At 38.1% G+C, this 15823-nt stretch overlaps 1 protein-coding gene across 1 annotated transcript in view; it reads left to right on the forward strand.

Annotated features, from left to right (window-relative positions):
• Positions 1-502: 502 nt before the first annotated feature.
• TMOD4 (tropomodulin 4) overlaps positions 503-15823 on the forward strand; it is a 504246-nt gene continuing 488925 nt past the window's right edge. The window contains exon 1 of the mRNA XM_044080521.1: positions 503-576. The gene's annotated coding sequence lies outside the window, so the exon portion shown is untranslated. The remainder of the gene's footprint in view (positions 577-15823) is intronic.

Here is a 15823-nt window from a genome sequence, read left to right on the forward strand (position 1 = left end):
AAGTTGGACGGTGTAGGGCAGAGTCCCTGTACTCAGAACTGACCCCTTTCCGATTCATATTCTCCAGATGAAAAATAGTGCAGTAAATGTCATGTACTACTGTAATCAAGTGATACTCGTCACTTTCTAGAAGAAACTGTGTCAAGAGTAAAACTTAATGTTTGTTCTAAATCCTTATAATTTTCTTTATTTTTTCAATGTCCTCTTCATGTGCGCTTGATGAATGCTGCTGTTGGTTGTTCTTGCATGTGAAGTGTTTCAGGAAGCAACAGACATGAAAGGTGATAAATGCAAATTCAAATTTCCTTTGGAATATAAAATTCAGTTTTGTACATTTTATGGCTGTATTACCTTGTCTGATCACTAGGTGTCCTCATACATCACTATGTAGCTTTCCAGTGTGGTGAAGCAGTTGTAAGGTGATTGATAACAGCTCTGTATATGTGATCCCTCTGGCCAGCTGGAGCCAAAATAATAAAATGCTGATCTCACAAACTTTTCTTTTCTGTATCCCTGCCTCAGCACGGTTAGTGCTTTCACGCAGTCTGACTGGGCACTCAACTCTCAACCCACAAGGTAAGCTTAGCAACAAATCTTGCTTATTTTGGGGGTGTTGCTTTAACTTTTACCAATATATTTTATGTACTTTTATCATACTTACACAAGGTGCATAAGTAAAAACAAGTTTTAAATGTTAGTATTGATTTTTTATTTAATATCCAAGTATATATTAAATAAAATAAAATGAGTCCTTCCTGAATGGAAAATACCAGTTTAGAAACAGAGTCCTGACAGCTGGAGTTTATGCAGGAATTATATTCAGAAGAAATGGTAACCATGCTTCTACGAATTAGGCTGCTGTGTGTAGGGTACTATTATTGGATCTAGTAGCTAGCAGTTAAAGTTGTCTCAGAAAGGGCATGTGGTAAACCACCAGAGTTACCAGCAGAAGCATACACCATTCATCCTGCTACCTGGACTGAATACAGTAAGAACAGTCATTCTAATGTTGATGAGCAGATACTAATAATGTAGACTAGAGGCTTTGCAAAAACATTAATATCAGGAGGACAGGAGGCTAAAGCTATTTCTTGCAAAGGTACATAGCCTTTTTTAAGAATACTCGCTGTGAGTGAACAGTTTAGCTGAATGCAGAGCTAGTGCACCGTAAATTAGAATGACATACAACTTTGTTATCTTGTCTCTTGTTTAATTGCGTGTGGATTTATTTAAATATATTTGGCCTTGTTTATTTGCTTCTAGGTTTATTTAAATCTTGCACTACTGTATCATGCAGTTTTGATAACATTCTCATTAAGAATGGGCTCATGGAGAGAAGTAATTTGAATTAATATCTGTGAATTATGCTATAAAGTGTTTTGTTTTTATATTTTCATTTGTAAGCTGCCATATGTGATACATCATATGTGCCTCCCACTTGGCAAACAACTATAATTTTGTTTTTTCAGGGCACTGCACTCTACAGGTCTCGGACTTTATTAGTAGGAGTGCTCTGTTTCTCCACCTCCAGTGACATTAATGTGGTCGTGTCTTAAGGGGCTCAGCAGGTTTCTGCAACACTAAATAAGGCAAATGTCTCTCCCTGTTTTCCATGTCAGGTCTGCATCACCTTTGAGCCTATAACTAGTATTAGGTAACAATGTGTGCCTGTCTTCTAATAGCATAGCCTTGTATTTTGTTTGGGATAGGAGAGATCTCCACATCATCTGACATCTAAGGCTTTGAAGCCTCTTTAAGGGAGCAATAAGTAAACATGTTTGCTAAGAAAGTGGTTTTTACTACATAGACATATGAGACATTTTGTTGCTTCTCTGGCAGTACTAGAGTGATTTTAACATATGTGGTTGTGCATTAATAAAAAATGGCCCTTGACAGTCAAAAGCTGATTGATAGTATAGATGGTGGCAATGTCATGGTTGCATTTTTGGCCTGTATATGTGTGTGTGTGTGTGTGTGTGTGTGTGTGTGTGTGTGTGTGTGTGTGTGTGTGTGTGTGTGTGTGTGTGTGTGTGTGTGTGTGTGTGTGTGTGTGTTTCAATAATGTGCACTTAAATTTAAGTTCCTGGCATTTTTACAGCCCTGTCATTCTTTTCAAGAAAGAGAGTAAATCAGTGACATCCACAAGGCCAGTACTCTGAAGGATGATTTTTTTTTTTACAGTTTATCCAGCTTTTTAATCCTACCCTAACATGTTTGTTTTGTTGCAGTTTGTCCTAACTTTTAATCCCATGCTGAGTCCTCATGGGCTCAGGACAAGTGTCAGTGGCTCAACAGGTAGCACACCTGCCTTTGCTCTGGAGGATCAGAAGGCTATGGGTTCTTTTTCCACCCCAAATGCTTCGATTAATTTCCAGTACTGACATTACAGTGCAACATAACGGGAATGCTATACTAGTGAATGTGCTGCCCTTTGATAAAATGTTAAATGGAGGCCCCATCTGTAGGAGTTGGTGGTGGTTGAGGTGCTTGTAAAAGATCCCATAGCACTTATTGAAAAAAGAGAAGGGGAAATTCCCTGGTGTCCTAGCCAAAATTCCACTTGCCAGTGTGAATACCATCTCAGATTTCCCCTGAAAAGTGGCCTCAGGCCTAAAGGGACTAAACTGGTCAACAAAAGTAGGAAAAAGTAAAAAAAAAAAAAAAAGCATGTTTACAAACACAGCAATTGTAGAGGACTGTGCAACATTTTTTTTAATCACCGACATAGTGTCTTTCTGGGTCCCCTTAGGGTTCTTGCAGCAGTGAGGGAGTCCATGTTGTCATCCCAGAAAAGGCAAGTTGGCCATTAGCTTATCCAGCCCTTCCCTCTGGCTAGTCATCCAGCACTTAGACTGCTAGTTGAATTTATGTAATCAGTTGTACAAAGGAAAGCCTAACACCTGCATCACCAGGTCAGTTAATTTTCACACTATACTTTATCTTTCACCTTCACCTGACATTTGTCTTGTCTTGTTAACAAGGTTAACTGTTTACTGATAGAAGGATTCCTGAATATCCAGCAAGGACCTGATGCTACTTCCTGTATTATATACTTCTGTTAACTATCTAATGCCAAGGCACTTTGGCAAGTGGATAAAATGAAAAAATAAATAAATAAAATAATGCTTTTCTCAGGAAAGAGGCATGCAACCTAGTTGTAGCTACATTTGCAAATGTCAACAAACATTCTGCTAGCATTATAGCTAGCCAACAGAACCATTCCATTCTGGTTTAAATGGTTCATGAGGAGCTTTGACCAGGACTATACACCACTCCTTTTACTGACTATAACTGCAGGCAGATGTAATTTTGTCAGCTGTGTATCAGTCAAATGTGTTTCAGCAGTTGTACTAGAACCCCTAACTCTGTAGCAATGCTGTTTACTTTGAATGCAAATGTGAAAGTCAGGAATCATGACAAAAGGAAATAGAGAAAGGGAGACACTGACAATATGGAGAAGTATAGCATGTGCATTAACTCATTAGACAGGCTAACAACGTTATTCTGTATGAAGATGGAAAAATTGATGTTGAAGAAGAAATGTGAAGCATTGAAACCTTCCCTATATTATCTGCTGTTTAAGTTTTCAGTTGAACAAGGTAATATTCTTCCACATTACTGTGTCCTTATTTATATAAATTATTTGTGAAAGAGATGAATACTGGCACAAAGCCAGAAGCCAGGTTTGAAAGAAGAAGTGGTATTAGCCAGTGTGCAGGATATTTAGGGATAAGAACTGTAAGAAATTTCTCTACATTTTAGTGGCACTGATGTGACCGAATATGTTGTACACGTTCTGGCTTAGGGTTAGGCAGGCCAAATGTCTACTACCAGTAAAAATCAAATAGCAACCATTTTTCTTTTAAAGTGCATTTTTACAGGGACTTCAGTCAGCAAATGTAACAGTTCCATGGTGTCAATGTGACTAAATGATTCTGCCTGTGTGTGTTACTAATTATTTTCTCAGAAATGACAGTACTATTTATAGTGTGATCCAGCAGCAGCAGGCATGTTTCCACATATAGCAGGGTGTTTTAGTTACTTCAGCTGGATTGCTTTGCTGCTTCTGACATAGGAAATCCTAGACATTATGAAAGAAGCGAGGGGGGCTGGCTGATTAGGAGTGCCTTTTGTCACTACATACTGTAGGAGTGTCCCTCAGACCTGTTACTGACTTCCTTTCTCAAAGGTGGTTGTGGACATAAAGTGGTGTGACTGCTTTGTGGTAGTGATAAAGTGGTACAAATTTGTTTGCGTTAGCAGGGATGTCTAATGTAGGAGCTGGGACTGCACTGAACCTATAGATGACCTTGCAACCTCAGCTGTTCCTTTCATGCACTGAAGTGATGCCTTGCTGAGAAGGTTTTGCTAAAACATACACAAAGTAAAGCAGCTGCCACTCAGGCATAGCAGCTGGGGTTTCGCCTCTCTGATTCAGGTCACCTGAACTCAGTGATAGATTCATGAGGTTAGAGGCCGAAGTGAAATGCAAGTTTTGGTGTCCATTGTACTGATGTGCTTTCTTGGGGGATGGGCAGATGACTTGGTCCTGGCTTTCCATTCTGGTTGGTAATAGGGACTGAAAGTCACAATCAACTGCTAAACACAATATGTTGTCATAGGAAGGCAGCACACGGATTTCAATGCAATTGCACTGACATGAGAGAGTGTAAGTCTGCCGCCAGGACACTGTGACTAGGGCATGGAGTGAAATTACAGTTTCTGAGCAAGCTCCACTTCATTTTGTGACTGCTACTTCTTTTACTTCCTATGACTCTTGAAATATATCTTAGCAGTAACTGGTGTTACCAGATTCTAGTTTTTATACAGATACTTGCTTCTGAACATTTTCTGAGGATTTTTCTGACTTAATATAACCACTCCTTAGCTACACACACACACACACACACACACACACACACACACACACACACACACACACACACACACACACACACACACACACACACACACACACACACTCTGTCATCAAAAAGCCAACAAAACCAGTCTTCACCATTAGTTATTCATTCATTCAGTACAATAGTACAACAGGATTATAGGATATATACAAGGCACATCAGTCTATGGAACATTAAATGTTTTCCAGAACCAACCCACAATATGGCATATCCTGTTTCCAGGAGGTTGATGTAAGATAAGCCTGGGGAGAATTTTTGGTTACCCATCCAGTTATCAGGGTTTACCTTAAAGATGGGATGGGACTGGCTCTGTTTAATATAAATAGGTAATTTATTCCAGAGGTAGGACATGCTTTGGAAGATGAATCTATCACACTAACCTAACCTGTTTATGTGTTGTTGAAAGTTTAAATCCTCAGGTCAGTTGTTTTTGGCACTGTTAGTTTTCTAAAGGTGTTGGCGATTCAGGAAGGCAGTGACCTTCATGGCTCTACATGATAAACTAAACCACCATGGAGGAGTCTGTAAGACACAATTTGTGTTATTGATAGGGGCTGTAATCTCTTGGTAGGTAAGGGTCTTCAGACCTGTAATCTTTTCAGTTTGAAACCACTGGGTTCTTTCAAGTTGTCTGATGTTTTTAGACAAATACATGCTAAGGAGGGCATGATTAGTCTGATAAAGGATGAGCAGAGCATGTTGGTAACTTCTTTTGATCTAGACGAGATGCCTTTAAATATTAGTTGTGTCAGACAGAAGGATTTCTTTAACTCCTGTTGCAATGTGGTGGTCAACATACAAGAAATTATCAATGAACGGATTGAGATCTCTTATAACTAAATCAATCTGAAGAGGGCTACTGAGTCTACCATTATTAAAGCACAATGAACACCAACACCTGGCTTGCAGTCATCAACAGAATTAGATAGCTATAGGCTGAGGTTATAGGTTTAAAGGTTGGAGAAGCAGCTACTGAGTAGGAAGGCTCCAAGCAAAGAGTTCTTGAGGGTTACCACTGAGTCACATTTTTATTTTGTGAGGTGGTTTCAGCTGCTTTAACTGTCTGTGTTCTAATAGCTAGTTTTCTATCCACCTCACAGTTTAAGGGTTTATGCTTAGGTCTTTAAGTTTGTTGAAAATACAAGCATGCAAAATCCTTTCAAAGATTTTATCTAGATTGAGGTACGCTATGTGAACTGCATGGCTACCATTCACATTTTCCATGACTTTTTTGAAGAAGTTTACTGGGCTGAGTAGGCAAGACCTACTCTTTACAAAGCTGAATTGGTGAGGGTCAAGAGCAATATAGTTTTCAATATCTAAATTTATAAAATCTGATATGATGCATTCCATGATTTTGCAGAGTACACTAGACAGACTAATGGATCTGTAGTACTGGGGTTGGAGGTGGGGCCACCTGTGTGTAAGGGCATTACAATGACCATTGTCCATGATTCTGCAATCTTGGTGTTCTTGGTTCAGGTGTAGATCTGTAAATTATAATATTAATTGGGGAAAATAGTTAAAGCATCTCCAACAATGCTATCTTTCTTTATAAGGAGAATGTGGGAGAGAGACATTCTCCTTCTGAACCCATGTAATTTCAGCTTTGTTGTTTATTACTCGCTGATTTCAATTCAAGATTACTAGGGAATGGAAATCTGTCCTTCCACTCACTGGGTACAAGGCAGATAAACTTACTGTGGATAGGGCACCAGTCCATTACAGGTTGCACACACTTTTTCACACAAAGTATTCACACCCATAGGTAAATTGGAAGATTATCAGATCACCTTTAAGATGTAGGAAGAAACCAGTGCACATACCAAAAACCCAGACAGATGCAGAGAGGATGTGCAGACTTTGCATACAAATAGCTATGTGAAATTCATGCTATGATCTTTTTCCAGAATACCCACTGATGCCAGCATTGGAACTATGCCTTTCCCTACCCAAGTGTTGCTGTAACTACCTCCCATATTCTCCTGGAGAAAGATAAGTCTTCCAGGGATGCTTTATCTATTTCCCCTAATTAGTGTTGTAATTCCTGAGTCTACACCTGGCTGAGAAGAGACAGGCTGATCAACTGCCTAAGAAGTGATGACTTTGCTAGAAGAGCTGTGTCTAGAAAAATGAGTCTTACAAGAGTGTTGGAAGTTCAAGATATCTTGCCTAGGAAGTCAAGTGGGATACAACAATTGTTTGGGAATGATATGATGTCTGTCTTGCCAAAGTACAAAGAAAACTTCATTTTGCTTGGATTTCAGAGGTAGTGTTGAAGACCTACATTGTACACTCTGGGTAAATGTTAGAATTAAGCACATTTATAAAGCTATCGCTTAAGACACATTTTCATATCTGCTGTTTTTTCCCTGTATTTTGGTAATGGATTTCTAACTTAATGTTTTCATGACTCAACTTTATTTAGAAAATGTTCATGTCTTACTCAGATGGTAACCCTTCACAGTCTGTGAAAAGTCATGCAGGTAGAGGTCATTTGGTTTGAATATGAAAAATGTCAGCAGTCACATATGAGGCAGACTGAAGAAGTGTTTTCTGTAAATCCTGGGTCTGGGAGTTACCAGAACTATGAAATTGTGACTACACAATTTAAAGCACTTCATATACCTGTAACCTCTCCATATAGTTGCTTAAGATATTCAGCATACATTTAGAATAACCCTTTACTGTGAACAAAAATTTTAACATTTTTATATCTTGCACTGAAATTTAAATAATGACTGATAATAAGAAATAGCGATCATGAGGTGGTGTTAGGAAATGTAAGTGTTATGTAGTTCAGATAAAATATTTAACATTAATAGACTTATGAAATTATATTGCATAAGTAAATTGAAACTCATAATTGGTTGCTGTTAATGTTTTTGCTATAGCATACTTATTTTATAAGCTTGTCTCATGAATTAAAAATGTGAAAGAATTATATTTTTCCTGAAAGATGGTTTCACAGAGTACGTTCAGAAGTATGTTTTCTGAAAGAATTGCCTGTCACCAGAACAGATCTGTAATGAAACCATGTATCTCTCCTATTCAAGATCTGAAACATCGAGTCCAGTCTGAATAATTACATCTAATTTAATTGGAACAGAATTATTTAAACCTAAAATTTCTAAAACCTTGGGAGATTGCTAGCCAAAATACTAAAAACATTTTTTTTTGCAAGAAGGCTCAGCTGCATCCTGAACATGGGGACAAGCACCATCCCCCACAACCCCCCCAAAAAAAAAGGAATATATATATATATATATATATATATATATATATATATATATATCCACGGCGCAATGGTGCAGAGGCTGCGTTGTCACCTCACAGCAAAAAGTTTGGTTCAATTCTCAGCTGGGGTGCCTTCTGTTCAGAGTCTGCATGTCCTTCTTGATTTGTGTGGGTTTCCTCTGGGTGCTCTGTTTACTTCCCACATTACAAAGACATGCATCTGGAGCATTTCTTCCTGAGTCTCTGCTGAAAATTGGCTTCATTCCAAGTTGGACTTTCCCGGTAAACAGTTAATAAATATATATATATATATATATATATATATATATATATATATATATATATATATATATATATAAAATGCAGATGACTTGGCATAATGGTAAAGTTTTACCTCACAGACACAAAGTACGGGGTTTGAGTCTGACCTCTGGCTATTGGCGTGGCTTGTAATAGTCTGCAGACTGAAGCCTAATATTAACCTATGAACTCTGAAATCACACAAACTTGGAAATGAGGAAAGGAGTGAAGAAAAAGCAACACTTATCTTCGTGCTCTTCTCCAAGTCTAGCCACCATGACCAGGATGCTGGTGATGTTCCAAGTCTGATGTTCAGTAGGCCTCTCAAAGCACTGCAACAAATGTTAGCCCAACACCAACTTTCAGTACTGGGTGATTGTGATGTTAGGACTCACTTGCCTAAGCTCCTCTTCTCTACATGTAGTATGGCTCTGAAGGATGGTTTTATTAATTGGGGATGGGGGGACACAGTCACTGCACAACATCCAGAGTACACTTGGCAAAATATTTTGGGAAACAGGGGAATCAACTCAAGACACTATTTGGTGAGTCCTAGTCTTCACAATCACCCAATACAGTAATATTGCAAAAAAGCTACAAAATAATCAGTTTTATAGGGAGGTTCTTTGCCTCCCCACACACAGTCTCAAAATATACTACATTTGAGTCTGCACAAACTCAAAGAAAAGGGAAAAGATGAGTTTCTGTTTAATTTGAAACTTTCTTTTTTTGTCTTGAGTTGTGCAGCTTCAGAGATACCCCTGCAAAATGCCTGGGTCCTAGGATACACACTTTTATAACTGCATATAGCCAGCAATACAAAGACTCCAAATTATATACGACCATTTGATATGTTTTCCTCTTCCTGGATCCCTGGAAGCCACACTGCTTTACTCTAAATCTTTGCCATGCTGTAACCCTTCATTTATTACATTTTACAGCACACGGACTTCAGCAGTTACTTCCATTAATAACCCATATGTATAGCTCATCCTTTTAAGCATTACCCTAGAATTTACCTTTGCATCAGTTCCTTCACCCAGTGCTGTATTATCCATGTTTCACAGTCTTTATTTGTGTTGGATTGTGTTTAGTATTCATTTATTTTTGGATTACCCTCTTAGTTTGGGGGGGGGGTCAGAAGAGACAGAACTTCTTCGGGCACTCAGTGGGAACAAGGCATAGAAGCTCATCCTGAAGGGGTTGCCAAACCATCACAGGAAATATTTACACAAACAGACATAAATAACACTGTTTTTGTGTTTGTTTGTTTTTTGGAGGGGGGGATGGACATAATTGTGTGCTTATTATGTGTGGGTTATTGGAATTTGGTATTATTGTGTTTTAAACAATGGTAAAGACAGGTTTCCTTATTTTAATTACAGAAAACAGGTGGACCAGGCTCCTGCAAGTGTCCCAGAGTCAGGATGTTTACAATGGGGGTACAGCATATCTGTTTTGCTATTAAGGGAGCATGGGAGTGAGGAAGAGAGAGGACTGCTTTGTTTTTTGAACTTTGTGACTTTGTCAGATCTGACGTGCATCAGTATTCTGCGCAGCTAACACAATGGTGGTGGAGGGTGTATGGGAAAGAGTTAAGCTACTTCATTGTTACACAGTCACACAAGCATGACACACACACACACACACACACACACACACACACACACACACACACACACACACACACACACACACACATGCACGCACGCGCACGCATGCACGCACACATACACACACACACACACACACACACACACACACACACACACACACACACACACAGTCTAACTGCAAGGACATAATATTCTACTTAGTTTTAAAAAGTTACATGCCCTTGCAGTTTGGTAGAAAGGAATGTTTTCCTTATTGCAGGTTATTTATCGCTGGTGTACTGCCAGATTTTGTGACTTCCAACATTTGAAACTTGAAGAGTTAACAATGGAGCTTGAGTACCCTAACTGGTGCAGTAACAAGGATGACTGTTGGGGTGAGGTACAGGAGTGGGAGTGGGTATAAGATGACGGGCTGAGCACTGTAAAATATTAAATACAGTTTTAGAGATAACATATTCAATGTGGTGCATTCTTTCATTCAGAAGTTAGTGTACATGTATAGCAGAGGGTCTCAACTTTAATTTTATTTCAAAACAAATCGCATGTAGGACTTCTTATTATTTTACCTGTAACAGTGAATATGGTATTTATGCAGCTGTGCACATCTTGTGAACGTTATAGGCCAAACTAATAGGCATAGGGACAGACTGTATGAATAGTGTTACTCCATTAAGAATAAAAGTGATGTTAATGCCTTGTATAACACACTTTGGTATGTCCTAATTATAAAACAAAATAATTTTTTCAGTACTGGATTCAGTTAATTATGTCTTTTATGAGAAGTAATAGAGATGATGCCCTGGGATTTAAAGAGTTAAAGTGACAAATTAAATATGCATCCAGGCTTAAATGGGGTAGTGAATTTTAAGGCAACATTAAAGAAGAAAAGTAATTTTAGAACTTAATAAAGTTTTTAAGTATATTTGTGCATACTTGTATGAAATGTATTTTCATTTAGTAAGATATTTATACTTGATATATTTTTATTGGATAATTTTGCTTTAAATCTAGTCGTGATCAGTATTCACATGTATTTAATGAAACTTTTAAAGTTTTTTGCAGTCTGATGAAGTCTTGTGTAAGATAAAAGTGCTCATTTATTTTGTGAAGTGATGAGTAAAGTGTTTTATGTTCACATGCTTAAGCTTCTGTTGTTTAGTTCCCTCCACTGATTTTCAAAGTATTTTGTTGCTTCTGTTCTGTCTTGATATTTGGTGCATCAGCATTTTTTGTTATTTTTGTTCTTCATATACACACACACACACACACACACACACACACACACACACACACACACACACACACACACACACACACACACACACGCACACGCATACGCACACACACACGCACACACACACATATTCCGAATCCACATAGGATATAAAAACAAGCAGACGGTAGGTAGACTGTTAAAGTATTTAGATTAATTTAACAACACAAAGTTCATGATTTCATGGTCTATTTATAAACTGTAATTATCAGCATCAGATATGGTACGGATGGTGTGAGCAGCTGTTATTTTTATCAGAGAGTTGAGGACATTTCTGAAGAACTAAATGTACACATTTTCAGAGGAAAGCAATGACATACATAGTGTATAGGAAGGATAAACAAAGATAAGCTGCTAAAAGGAGAGATGTCTACAGCAAGAAAAATGGAATTTTGAGATTAGTATATGAATTTTAAGGTATTTCACAAGGTAAACTATAAAATACAGCATACTGTTACAGACCCTGAAGGAAACTAGAAAGGAAGTAGAAGGTAATAGTTATTTATGCACAAAGTGAATGACAACCGGTGGACAGGAGGAACAATGTTTTTTCAGTATTTTGTGTAGATGGATGATTTGAGGGTCATGTGAATGGGTTGGCGATCAGTAGATGATAATGCTTTTTAGTGGTATTGATCTTGTAAGGTGGAATACTGTGTGTGAGGAGTGGGGATGAAGTAGAAATAAGTAATTGTGTAGTGCTTCCTTAGTTAATGTGAGTGTGTATGGCTAAATGTGAGAGTGGAAATTATGTAGGCAGCTATTTCTTTCTCACTATTGAATTGAAAATCAGGGCAACCTTTTGTATGTTCCTCCCTCTCAAAAGGAAGTTTTACTTCTGCATAACACAAGTGATAAAGGAGTCTGGCATCTACGTATGTCTGGAAGAGTATAAAGACATTTTGCAGAGTTAGGGAGTATGTTCAAGAGAGTAAATCTGACATTAAAGGTGATGTTTGTGTTCTTGTCAAAGATCAGGTAGTCAAATGGAATATTACACCTTATTTAAGAATGCGTCATTTAGCAATGTGTATTATCTCACCTGGAGAAGTAAAATAAAAGGCCTTCATACTGTAAGTGGATGAAATATGCTGGTTCACTAATGAGTTTCATCTGCAGGCTGGTTTGTTGCATGGCTTACTGGTCAGTAGGCTACCATTTTATGAGTACAGATGCTAATTTTGTCACATGGGGATGTATAGGGTTCCTATTACATTATCGAACTTCCAAAAGGTCGAACAACAGATGTTTGAACTTGGAAGATCGAAATGTGATAACATCGAAACATCAGAAGAGCAAATTTTTTTCCCAGGGAAAAAATTCGCTGTTCCAAAAAACACACACACAACACTAGCACTCCAAAAACCTACCCTAACCCTAAGGTCTGTAACTACTGCACACTTACCCGCACCCTAACCCTAAAGTCCGTTACTGTCGCACACTTACCTTACCCGCACCCTAACCCTAAAGTCCATCACTATTGCACAGTTACCCTTCCCGCACCTTAACCCCAACGTCTATCACAATCGCACACTTACCTTAACCCGTTCCATAACTTTCGCACCACAGTCGAGAAAATGTCGAAGCCGCAGAAATGTCCAACTGAATTCTTTCCCTGGGAAAGAATTCGGACTTCTGCGGCTTAGACATTTTCAACTTTCGAACTTCCAGGTTCGAACTTCTGGTGTTCAACCTTCTGGAAGTTCAATTACATAATAGGAACCCAGGATGTATAGGTCTTTTGTTTAAGCCACGATAAATTTCTCCTTTTTAAATGGCAGATTAATTTGCACCCTGCACTATAGTCTTTATGGACATGCTGGAGAGGCATATTGAAAGGACTTTAAGTCCAAAGCAACATAAGATTAATGTGTTACCACATATGTTTGCAGTGAATATTTGTTTTGCTAATTTGTGTTTATGCAGTTGTTCTTTTAGGTTAGGCAGTCCCTTTTATTTCTCTTTAAGGGGACTGAGTTTTTATTTAATTTGCCTGGTGGTTGTCTTGCTGCCTGTAGTAACCATTCATTGCACCTGCGGTCAAGAGTTTGCGTGGTGGACCTTTAGTTTACAGTCATAATGCAGGCAGTATTATAATCCCCTTAGTCCTAATGATCTCTCAAGTGCTGTGTTCCAAGATGGGACAAATGTGTGCATCACTCCATATGTGAGATCCATTGATGCTATTGGGGATCATCAAACTGAGGAACCAAGCTTGTTCCCCAAGCTTATACTAAAGAGCAGACCTGCTCTAAATAAAGGCTACTCCCTCTTTTAAGTGAGAAAGCATGTTCCTGGCTATCAGCCTCAACCTGCCCCATTAATTGATCTTGGGTCAAAAGCCAAAGCAATGACTAAGACTGCTTAGCTGAAATGATGGGACCCTGACAGTAAGCTTAGAGTGTTAAGCATTTATTATTCCTTTATAAGAAAACACTGATTAGATTTCTCTGTACCCATTTGTCCCTGTTCTACACTCCTGAGCTGCTTAGAAACACAGAGACCTTTCATATTTTACCATATATTTGGAACAATCAATTCGGGTAATGCTGTAGAGATACAAAAATAAAAGGAGCACAGACAAACTAAAACAATTTAGGTGCCTTGCTTATAAGCTGACTATACAAAATTAACTTTATTGCCGCCTACATTATATCTTGTTTGGAAATAGAAATGATCAAAACTGAGAATATCTCTATCAGTATTCTTTATATAATAAAACTAAACGGTTAATTACACACTTCTAAAACTGGGCCAGCGTTGCTTCATGATAAGTTACCAAATGTATGTGTCATACAGTAAATGCCCTATACACAGAAGAATATGGGCGGCCTAATGTTGCACTGGTCATTGGTACCATCTCAAAATTTTAGGATTGCAAACAGATTACAAACCACTGAAAACAAAACAAAAATGCAGATTTGTTCTTCTGGCATATATTAGCACATATCACTGTAACCTATTGGAAGTTTACATACTTTGATATTTAAAACTATCCATCTTGGTTGCTGCCCCACTCCAAAACTAGAAAGATTAATCTCAATTAAAGGACAGTGCTATACCGTTAAAAGCAGTCAGGATGATCGTCTTCCCCTTGTCAGACCAAAATTCAAATCTGCCATAGTGAAAGTGCTTTCTCCAGATGAGGACTTGCATAATGGAACCAACATTTCATCATGAAGAACTGAGGCACCACACTACACCATCTGAATAAGAGATGATGGAGACCTGCAGGCTTCTGGGCATGACTCTGTTTGTGTTATCAAGTCCCAGAAATGGAACTGTCATTCCATCTAATTTTAAGCAACACTAACGCAATTATGTTATTACCACTCCAATGTTTTGTACCAGTGTCTCAGAATGACATCCATAATACCGACCGAATGCCCAAGGACTTGTGGCCAACACACAGAAACAGAGAGGAGTTGTCTGCCTCAGCCATTTTGTTTTTGGTAATTAGAGCTCCATTTTGAAACAATATTAGATGAATTTAAAATGACATGACTATGCTTTTATTAAGACCTACAGAAATAGTGTTTACAGTCTGATTGGGAATGCACTTCAGATAAGGCAGTAATGTGTAATGTCGATTGGGGGGGGGGTCCACTGCCATGCCACATTCATAGAATTAAGTATTGGTAAAAGAATGCAGAGTATACTATGGAATGCAATTTTAATCAATGCAAATGTCACAGTAATTAAAGAAAAAATAGTAAAAAAAATATGAGAAATATTATATTTTTTAACCAGGAAAGTCTGACTTGGAACGAGCCAATTTTCAGCAAAGGCCTGGGGGGGAAACACTCCAGACACATGTCTTTGTAACATGGGAGAAAACTCACATGACTGCAGGGAGGACGTACAAACTCCACACAGAAGGCACTCTAGCCAAGAACCAAACCGGCAAACCTCTTGCTGTGAGGCGACAACACTACCACTGCATCACTGTGCCATCCGTGAGCTGAGCATTGCTCAAAGCTATCCATTATATCAATATAGAAAACAGAAACATGGTTCAAAAATACTCCATGCGTCAAATGGAACAGATAGTCAAAGAATGATGTGTAACTTCTTAGGGGAAGTAATCACTTAATGAACACATTATTATGCTTAACAGATGAACATAGTGTATTATTATGCTGGACAGACCTTCAATTCTGAGTTTGAACTATCAACCATTCAACACTTTTGAGGGATTGTTTGAATAATACAGTCTGCTTTGGTAGTTAGTATCTGATCTGATGAAAAATAATATCCCAGACATTATTCCAGGTTTCTTTAACAATGTCTTCAATTAGTCAGTTATTTTCTATTTTTTGATGAGGGTAACAGCTTCAATCATATAATATTTTTTATTTCCTTTCACTTCATAGAAGAGCCAGGCTTTTCTTTTAGCAGTAGGGAAGTAAATAATAAAAGATATGTTGCCATCTCTGTATTATTTAAGGGCAAATATTGCTAATCTGAGACTACTG

This window comes from Protopterus annectens, chromosome 8.part0, assembly GCF_019279795.1.
Source record: "Protopterus annectens isolate FY-2018-M chromosome 8.part0, PAN1.0, whole genome shotgun sequence".
Taxonomy (NCBI): Eukaryota; Metazoa; Chordata; order Ceratodontiformes; family Protopteridae; genus Protopterus; species Protopterus annectens.